At 37.5% G+C, this 11,938-nt stretch overlaps 1 long non-coding RNA gene across 1 annotated transcript; it reads left to right on the top strand.

Annotated features, from left to right (window-relative positions):
- The first annotated feature begins 8,184 nt into the window (after positions 1-8,184).
- LOC120196545 lies at positions 8,185-9,648 on the top strand. Its single transcript, XR_005523179.1, has 3 exons — positions 8,185-8,374; positions 8,513-8,563; positions 9,608-9,648. It is a non-coding gene; the product is annotated as an uncharacterized LOC120196545 (long non-coding RNA).
- The last annotated feature ends 2,290 nt before the right edge of the window (positions 9,649-11,938 follow it).

Raw genomic sequence — 11,938 nt, 5'->3', positions numbered from 1 at the left:
GGTAATTTCGTAATTTCCCCTAATCGAAATATTATCTTAATTTATCATCTAAGTACCTTTAATGAGATAAATTATAATCTACAATCCATGGTTAATTCTTTTATTACTTAATTCCGGAACTTGTAATTTAATTCAAACCGTCCTCCAATTTCTTATAATAGTCATCTGAGCCATATTCAGTTATCTACTTTCTACCGTATTCGTACCTAGTGTAGATCTTCATTAATTACACATATGAGACCAAACATTTCCATTCATGCATTTATCAATACCAACATGTTCCATAAAGCATAAAGAGGTAGTAAAGTATTACCTCGATTTCCGTGCAATACTGATCGACCATAAAAATTCCATTCGAACGCCTTTGATCTTCAATTCAACTTCCAATAATTCCTCAGATACATATCAACATAAATTATATCAGAAACGAAGCTTAATTACGATAAACGGATCGAATTGGGTGATAAATCAGTGAAAGACGGCTTACCGGGTTCAAATTTGGCGAAACAGACTTCGGATTCGGATTCAGGACGTCGAAAGCATAAAATATGACTTTTCGAAAATTCAGAATTTTCGATCAAAATCAAAGTCAACGGGTTTGACCGGCAATTTCGAGACCTTCGGGTTCGAATTTCGAAAAACGGATAGCGGAATCGGATTTGGAACGTCGAAAAATGTCAGGATAGGTATACTCGGTCGAAGTCAAAGGTCGTTTAATGCCCGATCAAAGCCGTCAAAGTTTTGGTCAACAGTGGTCAACTCCGGTCAACGGTCAACGGGTCAACGGTCAACGGGTCAACGGTTCGGGTCAACGGGCCGGGTCGGGTCAACTGGTCGGGTAAACGGGTCGGGTCGGGTTATGACCGGTCAACCGGTCAACTATCCACTAAAACCGGTCAAACCGGTCACTTTTGTCTTCCCCACGCGCAGTGGCGGCGCGTGGGGCGCGTGAACAGTGATAAAATCCCGGAAAATTTCTAAAAATTATTTTGAGCGATTTCGAGATACTTACAAAGCTCGGTTCACAATTTGAACGGCGGAGAGCTCGATTTCAACAAATCGGAAACTTTAACCGCTTCACCTCCACACGCGCCGCCGCCGCCGGAGAAAAGGGAGGACACCGGTGGACTCGGAACGGCACAAGGAACACGATGGTGCAGGAGGTGTCGTAAACGGATGACCCGATCGTTGTGAATCGATGAAAAACCAACTAAAACCGAGTTATTACCGACGATACTTCCGACTGAAATTAACGACGAACGGAGATGATTCACGACGAAAGGTTTGAGGGGTTTTGTTCCTCGGTTGACAACGAACACGATGGTGGTTTCGGCTCGTCGATCGGAGGTCGGACGGCGAGTAGATCGGAGTTCGAAGTAGGGAGAACGGGAGAGGAAAACTGGAAAATTTTCCGCTGAACCTGCGCACGGGGGAACTTATAATTCAACATATAAAAATTGGTTAAATCATGACTTTAGCCACTAAACTTCATGCATTTCTTAAAACGGTCTGCCATCTTTGAAATCTGACAATTTAATCCCCAAATTTCTTCCAAATACCAATTAAATCCACCACTTTATAATTTCTTAATTTTAGCCCCTAAATTGGGGTGTTACAATTCTCCCCTCCTTAAAAGAATTTCGTCCTCGAAATTCATTAATGTCACATAATTGCAGAAATGAAACTTCCATCAGTTCTTTCATATCTTTCATGTAGCTTTTATAGAAACACAGATCCTTCACTAATCCTTAATCAGTTGAGTATACATTCTTATCAGAACTTTTCCTCATTTCAATAAAAGAATCTGAACGAAAATTTTCTCGAGTAATCAATCTCTTCAGAATTCTCCCTCAGTCCAAGTAAATAATTAAAACAACTTTATCCTTGTGAAATCAATTCAACCTTGGTTACGTGAATAGGCTCGTAGAGCAGCAACATATCTAAATTTTATTTCTGGAGTCGAGTCAGAATTTCTCAGATGAATAACTCTCACATAGCTAAGGTACTTTACTGCGTTAAGACAGATGTTACTGGAATTCCTTTTTGTACAAGTATAGCCTTAACAGATAGAAACTTCAGTTTGTTCATTACAGATAGGGGCTCAGCCCTGGAGTTCCAGCTCAGAGAGGTACGATTGCAGTCTAGGGGCATGTATTGATCAGACATATTTTGACATTCGACCGGCCGGTCTATCTTGAAAAATCTTGACTCAAACCATAGCTCTGATACCACTAAATGTAACCCCCACAGACCGATAAGGGTAGCCCGATCCGATCCGGGAAGTCACATTAGGGCCACCGGAGCGACCCATTGTAAAAATAGCGGAAAATTTAAATCTTTTTATCAGAACATGTAAACTTATAAAATCATTTGTCACTATTTAAAAATAAAACATATTTCCAGACTCGTATATAAATCAAAATATAATTACATGCCCCCTAATCACATGTACTATACTCTGCAACAACGCCGGAAGAACTCCCTTACTGAAGTCGATAGATGCACTGGTACAATTCTTTTAACCTGAAAAGGTGAGTAATAGAGTGAGCTTTGGAAAGCTCAGTAATACAGAACTACCAGATGATGCTGATGAACGTGCAGATACAGATAAATATTTATTTCCTTATTGCTTCTGAGCATTTACATATTTTTATGCTGAGCAGAGATTCTACTGATATTTCGGGTGGTAACGGACAATGAGCTTTCAGTTCAGAGAAATATTTCGGATGACTGAGTTGAGGAGATCAGAATAGGTTTTCTAGTGTGTTCCCAAAAATCATGTAACTTTTCAGATTTTTTTTTAAAACACATATATATATACCCCCATCCGTCACGAACAAAATGTATAGTTTCCCCAGAACCATACAACCCCGTCACTAACAGTAAGGCCCTGAGCACACAGCCGAGGAACCGGTAAGTAAGGCCCTGAGCACACAGCCGAGGAACCTCCAAGTAATCTTCCTCCAACAATACCCCCCAATAAAACATGTTCCGTCCGTAAACGGATATATCAAAAATCAAAACATAATTCAAGTCAAGTATCATATCAGAATCCAGGTCATGTATCAGATCAGAATCCATGTCAATATCAGATCAGAATCCAGGTCAGGATCATAATAGAATTCAAGTCGGAAATCAGATAAAATATTTATATGATTAGGGAACACACCAGAGTTTACAGATATTATTCAGAGGTATTGGATAATCTTAACAGGTAGAGAAACATGAATATTCAGTATACCGATAGGATATCGGAATTTAGAATCACTATTTGAAATAGTTCATTAACTGACAGAATCATCAGTTATTCAGAATGTGAATTATCAGGATATTATCTTATTCGGACAGTTTTCAGAAGCTGTACGTAATCAGAAGGGTATTCAGAATCCTTTACATCCATGTCGATTGATCAGATAATCGAACAACTTGAGAACGAAGATTCAGAACCTTAACAATCTATGTGGACTGGTCAATTCATTTTCCTTCTAGGGTATTTACTCTTTAATACCACAAATTCTTGTCCGTAGACCATTTTCGGAATTATCGCTGAATAAATCTTCCAATGACTTTATTTCATTTCCACACTTCCACAATATCATGAAATGTTGACGTACTTGATTAATTTGTTCATAACCCATTGTAATTGTACACTACGTAAACTCATCAGAGTTTCCAGACTTATCCAAATCACTTACTAAATCCTCAGTCATTGAGGTTACCTATTTCATTTAGCAGTCATCTCCATTCCAGTTACTTCAGAATTTTCCAGAGTAAGTCAAACGTTCCTGAATTTCAGATACATGTTGTACTTCCATCCCATTCAATTTGGTCTTCGTGGTTGATTGTTGAACAAACGTCCAATTCTTAGTACTGAATACGATCTAGATCTGAGCTGAACTGAATACTTCCAAGATTCGTCATCGAGCCAAACTTGAGAAGACGAACATATGTTCCAGTAATATCTATGCCATTCAGGTATTGACATAGCTTTAGGTTTGATCTACTCACTTAAATTATTTTCCATTACCTTTAAAGGTAGTCCAATACATATGCTTACTTGGATTCCTTAATTAATCCAAGACATTTACTTAATTTAGGCCATAAGGGTATTTTGGTAATTTGATGTTTAGTTTTGTTCCATTCATTTCAGAACTCGAGGATATTCAATCATTCCTGAGCTTGGTGATATTCTTGGGTCATTTCCATTACAGGGGTATTTTGGTCATTTTACAGATCTACGGTATTTCAATCTTTTCCTTTCATCCGATCTTATTATTTAATTCAATCTTATCATTTACTTCAGTCCTTTCGAACAATTCTGACAGCAGAATACCCCGATAAATTACTCTTCCAGTATTTACTCATTATTCGAATATTTTCAGGTCAAGTGTCTTCTCAGACTTTACAAACGGAATATCATAAATTTTCCTGCACTAAGTCGGGATCTTAACAATTAAATCCGTACTTAATCGAGTTAAGTATGAATCCTCTAAGTATTTTCTCATTCAGAGTCATCTCAGACTATTCTACCTCTTAAGGCATTTCCGTAATTTCTTAACCAGATAAGTTCGATATTAGCTCTTAACGAAAATAATATAATTTAGAGATCCTATGATTAATTGCTTTCTTGAACAATCTCTGATCTTGAAATAATTCCCTTAACACACTTCTAGTATCTTGCATAAACCTTCTTGGGGTTAAAAACCGGTTCTCCATAATTTCCAAGTAAAACTAACATTTCTTATGCACATCAATAGTTTTAGCAGATCAATAATTCTTCTCAGATTTATTAATCCACTTCCAGAGACAATTCTTATCATTTTCCAACATAAGGGTAATTTCGTAATTTCCCCTAATCGAAATATTATCTTAATTTATCATCTAAGTACCTTTAATGAGATAAATTATAATCTACAATCCATGGTTAATTCTTTTATTACTTAATTCCGGAACTTGTAATTTAATTCAAACCGTCCTCCAATTTCTTATAATAGTCATCTGAGCCATATTCAGTTATCTACTTTCTACCGTATTCGTACCTAGTGTAGATCTTCATTAATTACACATATGAGACCAAACATTTCCATTCATGCATTTATCAATACCAACATGTTCCATAAAGCATAAAGAGGTAGTAAAGTATTACCTCGATTTCCGTGCAATACTGATCGACCATAAAAATTCCATTCGAACGCCTTTGATCTTCAATTCAACTTCCAATAATTCCTCAGATACATATCAACATAAATTATATCAGAAACGAAGCTTAATTACGATAAACGGATCGAATTGGGTGATAAATCAGTGAAAGACGGCTTACCGGGTTCAAATTTGGCGAAACAGACTTCGGATTCGGATTCAGGACGTCGAAAGCATAAAATATGACTTTTCGAAAATTCAGAATTTTCGATCAAAATCAAAGTCAACGGGTTTGACCGGCAATTTCGAGACCTTCGGGTTCGAATTTCGAAAAACGGATAGCGGAATCGGATTTGGAACGTCGAAAAATGTCAGGATAGGTATACTCGGTCGAAGTCAAAGGTCGTTTAATGCCCGATCAAAGCCGGTCAAAGTTTTGGTCAACAGTGGTCAACTCCGGTCAACGGTCAACGGGTCAACGGTCAACGGGTCAACGGTTCGGGTCAACGGGCCGGGTCGGGTCAACTGGTCGGGTAAACGGGTCGGGTCGGGTTATGACCGGTCAAACCGGTCAACTATCCACTAAAACCGGTCAAACCGGTCACTTTTGTCTTCCCCACGCGCAGTGGCGGCGCGTGGGGGCGCGTGAACAGTGATAAAATCCCGGAAAAATTTCTAAAAATTATTTTGAGCGATTTCGAGATACTTACAAAGCTCGGTTCACAATTTTGAACGGCGGAGAGCTCGATTTCAACAAATCGGAAACTTTAACCGCTTCACCTCCACACGCGCCGCCGCCGCCGGAGAAAAGGGAGGACACCGGTGGACTCGGAACGGCACAAGGAACACGATGGTGCAGGAGGTGTCGTAAACGGATGACCCGATCGTTGTGAATCGATGAAAAACCAACTAAAACCGAGTTATTACCGACGATACTTCCGACTGAAATTAACGACGAACGGAGATGATTCACGACGAAAGGTTTGAGGGGTTTTGTTCCTCGGTTGACAACGAACACGATGGTGGTTTCGGCTCGTCGATCGGAGGTCGGACGGCGAGTAGATCGGAGTTCGAAGTAGGGAGAACGGGAGAGGAAAACTGGAAAATTTTCCGCTGAACCTGCGCACGGGGGAACTTATAATTCAACATATATAAAAATTGGTTAAATCATGACTTTAGCCACTAAACTTCATGCATTTCTTAAAACGGTCTGCCATCTTTGAAATCTGACAATTTAATCCCCAAATTTCTTCCAAATACCAATTAAATCCACCACTTTATAATTTCTTAATTTTAGCCCCTAAATTGGGGTGTTACAAACAAGTTGTTCTTTCTTTTTATTTTTGAGATCTTTGATCAATAAAGCCACACCTAAAAAAACAGACCTTGGTTTTTTACTAAGATCCTCCAAGGAGGAAGAGTTTTCTTTAACAGTACTTAAAACCTCAAATCTATTAGAGGATTCTTTTAGTGCATTCTTTGTTTTAATCTTGACATGTCTACCTCTGCCTCTTTTAGGGACAGAAGTAGATGTCGAAATAATTCCAGGTGCTGAATGAGTAGGAATACCTATATTAGAGGAGACAATGAGAGGAAAGGGGACCTCTATTGTGTTAAGGAGAGTTGAAGGTTGATCACTAACAGCAGCAGTGTCTGAGTGAGTTAAAGAAGAACTGGGGAGTTCGATACAAGAGACAGATTTATTTGGAGCAGTGAGATCCTCTTCTTGAACAATTGAAGGAGGATTATCCTTGACTGCAGATTTATTAAGAGCAGTGAGAGCCTCTTCTTGAACTGGAAAGATTGAAGGAGGATTTTCCTTGACTGCAGGTTCAGTAGGAGTCGAAGAAGGAAATACTGGTTCTTTTGAAGAAATATAATCAATTAAATTCTGAGAGACAGAATCAGTTAAATTCTGAAAGGCATAACCAGATTGTAAAGAGGCTTCAGAACAACCAGGCTTATCATGGTTGATAAGGGATATAGGGTTAGAATCTCCTTTTTTTCTCCAGACTTGAGTAGAATTAGGAGCTGCTGAATGTTTAGCCATACACCCTTTATCATTATGAACAAAAGTATTACAACTTTTGCAACTGGAAGGGAACCAGGTGACTTCAACGAAGACAGAGGTAGATTGACCATTTGCAAGAATCACATCAATAGATTTCGGAATTTCATCCTGTACTCCTACCTCAACGCAAATCTTAGCAAATTCTAATTGAGTCTTTGAGGCAGTAACAGAGTCCATCGAAAGAGGGATTCCTACTGCACTAGCAATATAACTTAATCCCTCTTTTGAAAATAATTCAAGAGGGGCATTGAAAAGATGAATCCATAAGGGAATACGAGAAAGATCAAAGTGCAGTCTTTTAGAGTTTGGTTCCCATTTCCTTAGTATTAGAGGTTTGTTTAATATGTGCCATGGACCATTTTCCATAACCCAGTTTCTTGCAGAATCAGTATTGAAAGAGAATAAATAAAGGTTTATGCCTGCGAAACTCACCTGAACATGAATCCCCTTTGTTGGGTTATTCCATAAATTCTCAATCATCCGCTGCATAGTTGAGAAATTTGGTGCAGCCCCAAGGAATTGACCCACAAGTGATGTCCTCCATTCAACAATTCCAGCTTCAAAGACCTCTGGTGGAGGATGGACAATAGGGTCAGAATCGCAAGATTTTGGTGGGAAGAACTGAAGCTCTTGCCCCGCTTGACAGCCGAAAAGCTTTCTCCAGTCCATGGGAGAGAGGAAAAACAGCGCCCAGGGGGAGATAAAAGAGTGAGAATAGTAGAGAAAAGGAACAGGTCGCCTGAGAACCACCGTCGGCGTGGGTTCCGTTAGACCTGCTAACGTACGCCCAGAGAGAAAACGGTGCACAATAGCTAAACGGTTTGATCTTTCTTCTATACTTATCTTTATAATGGATGATTTCAAGAGCTTTCACCGTTAATTGAAAGCCTTTGAAACTGTGAATTACCATATTCAATATAGGAGATAAATTTTAACCTCCTCGTTTGATCTTGTTTATGTTATCACAGTATCCAGAAGCTTTGCTAAAAGAAATGATAAAGAGGAGGTTCTATAAATTTGAACACGGTGATAAAGATAATGTCTCGGATTCGTCTTCGGACTCTGAACTTGAAGTGGAAGCCTCGGAAGAATCTGAATCTGAATCAGAACAAGAAGTTGCTGCTCAAGTATAACAGCATGATCAAGCTTGCTCAACGTCTTCTGGTTTGTTTCTTAGGTTTTACTGATGACTTGTATATATCCTCAAGGCTCAAGCTTTAATGTGTTTTCATCTATCAGTTCATATCCGAGATTAAATTGTTTTCATGAGATTAAACAATTTGTATGCTTGTTTGATTTTAGGATATGAGAGCGAGGATAGCTCCGCAAATGAAGTTGGTGTGGACTCTGCAGGTATAATTTTATAATTGAATTGAGAGAGTTCATAATTTCGTGATTTGCATGAGAAACAAAACTTCGATTCATGAACTTTGCATGCATATGGTTAAAGAAAGTGTTGCATTGTTCATGTCAAACAATAGAAGCCATGTCCAAAATTTGCAAATAATAGCGGCTATTAATCTGTCTTTCTAGTATGTATTTTAGAATGTCCTGATATCTAATATGCCTGAAGTTTGATTGGTTCTGTTAAAATCTGTTGCCAGTAAGCTGACTCTTTCTCTATAGATGAGAAAAGTGTTGCATTTTTTCTTGCCAAAGTATTTAAGCCATGTCTGAAATTCTCTAAGATCGCAAGTGTTAATTTATCTTTCTAGTCCCCATTTAAACTTTTCCTGATATATTGTTTGTTTGAAATTTGATTGGAGCTATTAAAATCCATCTTAGGTCAGTTGACTCTGTAAATGAGAAAAGTGTTGCATATTTCATGTCAAAGTATATAAGCTAAGTCTGACACGGTATGAATTTCAGCTGTTAATTTGTCTTTCTGGTTAATATTTAAATATCGTCATGTTATCTATTAATTCTGAAGTTTAATCGATTCCATTAGAATCTGTCATAAGTAAACTGATTCTTTCTCTCTAAATGAGGAAAGAACACAACAATTTCTCATGCTCATCCTTTGATACAACAGATGTTTTCTACTTTTAACATTGCATGCATATTTCTCTTTTATATTTAAGGTATTTATAAATAGGAAAGATCTATCTTACTTGAATTTTGGTGCATGTGTCAGATTCGGGTATTTGGTTGTCAAAGGCGTGTGTGTGTGTGTGTATTTAAAGTTTTTCCATGTATTCTCTGGGTCTTTGAAGGATCAATATTCTCATAAACATGTCTTGATATGTGTTCAATTCAAGTGTCCTAAATTGAACGTTGGAGTAGTATTTAACATGTCATGATTTTCATTTAGACATTATTTAATATTAGCATGCATTGTATGTGAATGCTAAAAAATGCTCCTTTATTTTTTGTGGTTAATATGACCTGGTTTTCCAGGTCTTTTAGATGATGATGAGGAATCTGAAGATGATAAACAAATATTAATCAACAATAAGTTGCATACTAAACACGGTGCTCGGAAAAACTTGCATACCCCAACCAAAGAAGAAGTATTGCCGGATGATTTCCCAAGCTGTATACTGAAATGCAAATCGCTTTTTAGGTGCAAGTTGTGCCCTAGAATTGTGTGTTTGAATGAGGAGACTACAAGGGCTCACCTTAATTCCAAGGTAAGACGTCAGGATTTCTTGTTTTCTCTTTGAAGTGGAATACCGGATAATCACACCAGTGATGGAGAATCCATATGCCAATCTCCAATCCAGTTCCGGAAAGTTTTTAGACTATAGTAACCTTTTATATAGAATTTGTTTACCTTCAAATTGAGGAAATGATACAAAATTTGATGTGATGTGATGTGATGTCTGGATGTGAATTGATGATATTATACGCTTTTTCAACATTTATATGTGGTGCCGGGATGTAGATTGTTGTTTTGTTTTGTTTCACATAAATTGATTCAGATCAAACTAAACTTCCTTTATCATTATAGAGGCATGGTTAATCCAAGAAATTATTCGAGGAAGGTAGACTGAAGACTATGCTCAACAGTGACGGGGAAATTGAGAATCAGGAAATTGCTGCAGAAACAGATGCTCCAGTTGATGCTGTTGCAAAGATTGTTTTGTCTGAAATCTGAATTTTTCTGTTTGATTGAACATTGAGCATCCATGCAGGAACCTAAGTTCTACTCTATTGGCTTGTACTAGGATAAACCGAAAACAAAAAATACTGGACGCCAACGACGGGTGAAAGGTTCAAAAAGAAAGGTAACAAAATTTCAAGTTTTCGTGTACTTCTTCGGTATTTTTCGTTGGAACCTAAACTAATTTGCCACATAAACTGCAGAGGAGAGAAGAGTCTACAAAACATGGATCCAAAAGGGGGCGTGAGAATGAAGATTGAAACTTTTAAAAGAATAGATCTGATGACGCCGGACAGAATAATGATTATCCTGCAGGCTAGCTCCAACAGATGATTCACAAGAAAGAATTCGCTCAAAAAACCAGAGAAAAAGTCTCTAGGATTTAATAAAATATTATAAAATCAAAACCTCCCAAAATCAGTCCACAAGCTGGACTGTTATAGCAAAAAATCGTCTTTATTCGAATTTTGCCAAAAATAGCAAAATCCCGAAAATCACTCTAAATTGAAATTCGAAATAAAATAAGCAATCTCCAAAAAATCCGGCCTAAATCGGATTTAAATTGACTTCCTAATTGACAATCGAAATATTACCATAAATAGTAAAAAGTATCTAAATCTAGTGATTCGGAGGGGAAAACGGCAGAATTTGAGGTTGAAAAAAAGCCACATGGAGCGTAGCTCATGTGAAGAGCGTGCGCGTCGAAAAGAGCTTTACGGATTGGGGTCTTATGCGCGATTCTGACACATATAGCCAAAGTTATGACCAAAAGACTGCAACATACTCAAAACAACCCCTAATGAGGAACATGTCACAATCAATTCCCGCCTTTGTGCTGATCTGCCAATTCATGGTATCTCAGCGCCATCAAGGTGCAATCTGACAGCTCAGCATCATATGTCTCGGATCCCCCTACATCATCTGAGTAATGTAAGAATTAGTTCCTGTTCTTCTGCAACCAAACCGACCATAACCTATGAAAGTTCTTGTTCTTCTCCCATTATATATCAATTGTACTCGAAAGTGTCTCATCTGTAATATGCACTCGAAAGTGCCTCATATAACTTGCACCAACAATGCCAAATATATTGTACATGAATGTACCAGTTCAGTAAGCACTAATCACTCCACTTCATGTCATGTCAATTGTACCTACGACTCACAATGTCCATACAATGGGTTTTTACGTCATAACATATCTCATTCATATATCCAATGCATTCATATGTACTAACATGTTCCAAATATCATATAAAAGTGTGTTGGGCAGTTCATACCCACAATCATCCATAATCATATATCATAGATCGTATAAAATACTTTGAATATTTCATACAATATAATCATTTCGAAGCCATTTTTAGAAACTATTCAAATATTATTAAATAGAATATCATATAAAAATGTATTGAGTAATCCATACTCAAATCATCTTAATATCGTTTTGTAAACAATATAAAAATAAATCATAATATAATTTAAATACTTTTCTTTCCAATTCATTTGAGGTTGGCTCATCGCAAGTCGTTCTCATATCATATACGATAGTATAAAAACAATAATGCACTCACCTGGTACTGTCTCACTAGTGAACCTATATTTTTAGTATAAGTCTTTATTCTCGT

This window comes from Hibiscus syriacus, unplaced genomic scaffold (genome assembly GCF_006381635.1).
Source record: "Hibiscus syriacus cultivar Baekdansim isolate YM2019G1 unplaced genomic scaffold, ASM638163v2 tig00004661_pilon, whole genome shotgun sequence".
In the NCBI taxonomy this organism is placed as follows: domain Eukaryota; kingdom Viridiplantae; phylum Streptophyta; class Magnoliopsida; order Malvales; family Malvaceae; genus Hibiscus; species Hibiscus syriacus.
Note: the sequence above shows the minus strand (reverse complement) of the source record. Positions and strands in the feature narration are given on the sequence as shown.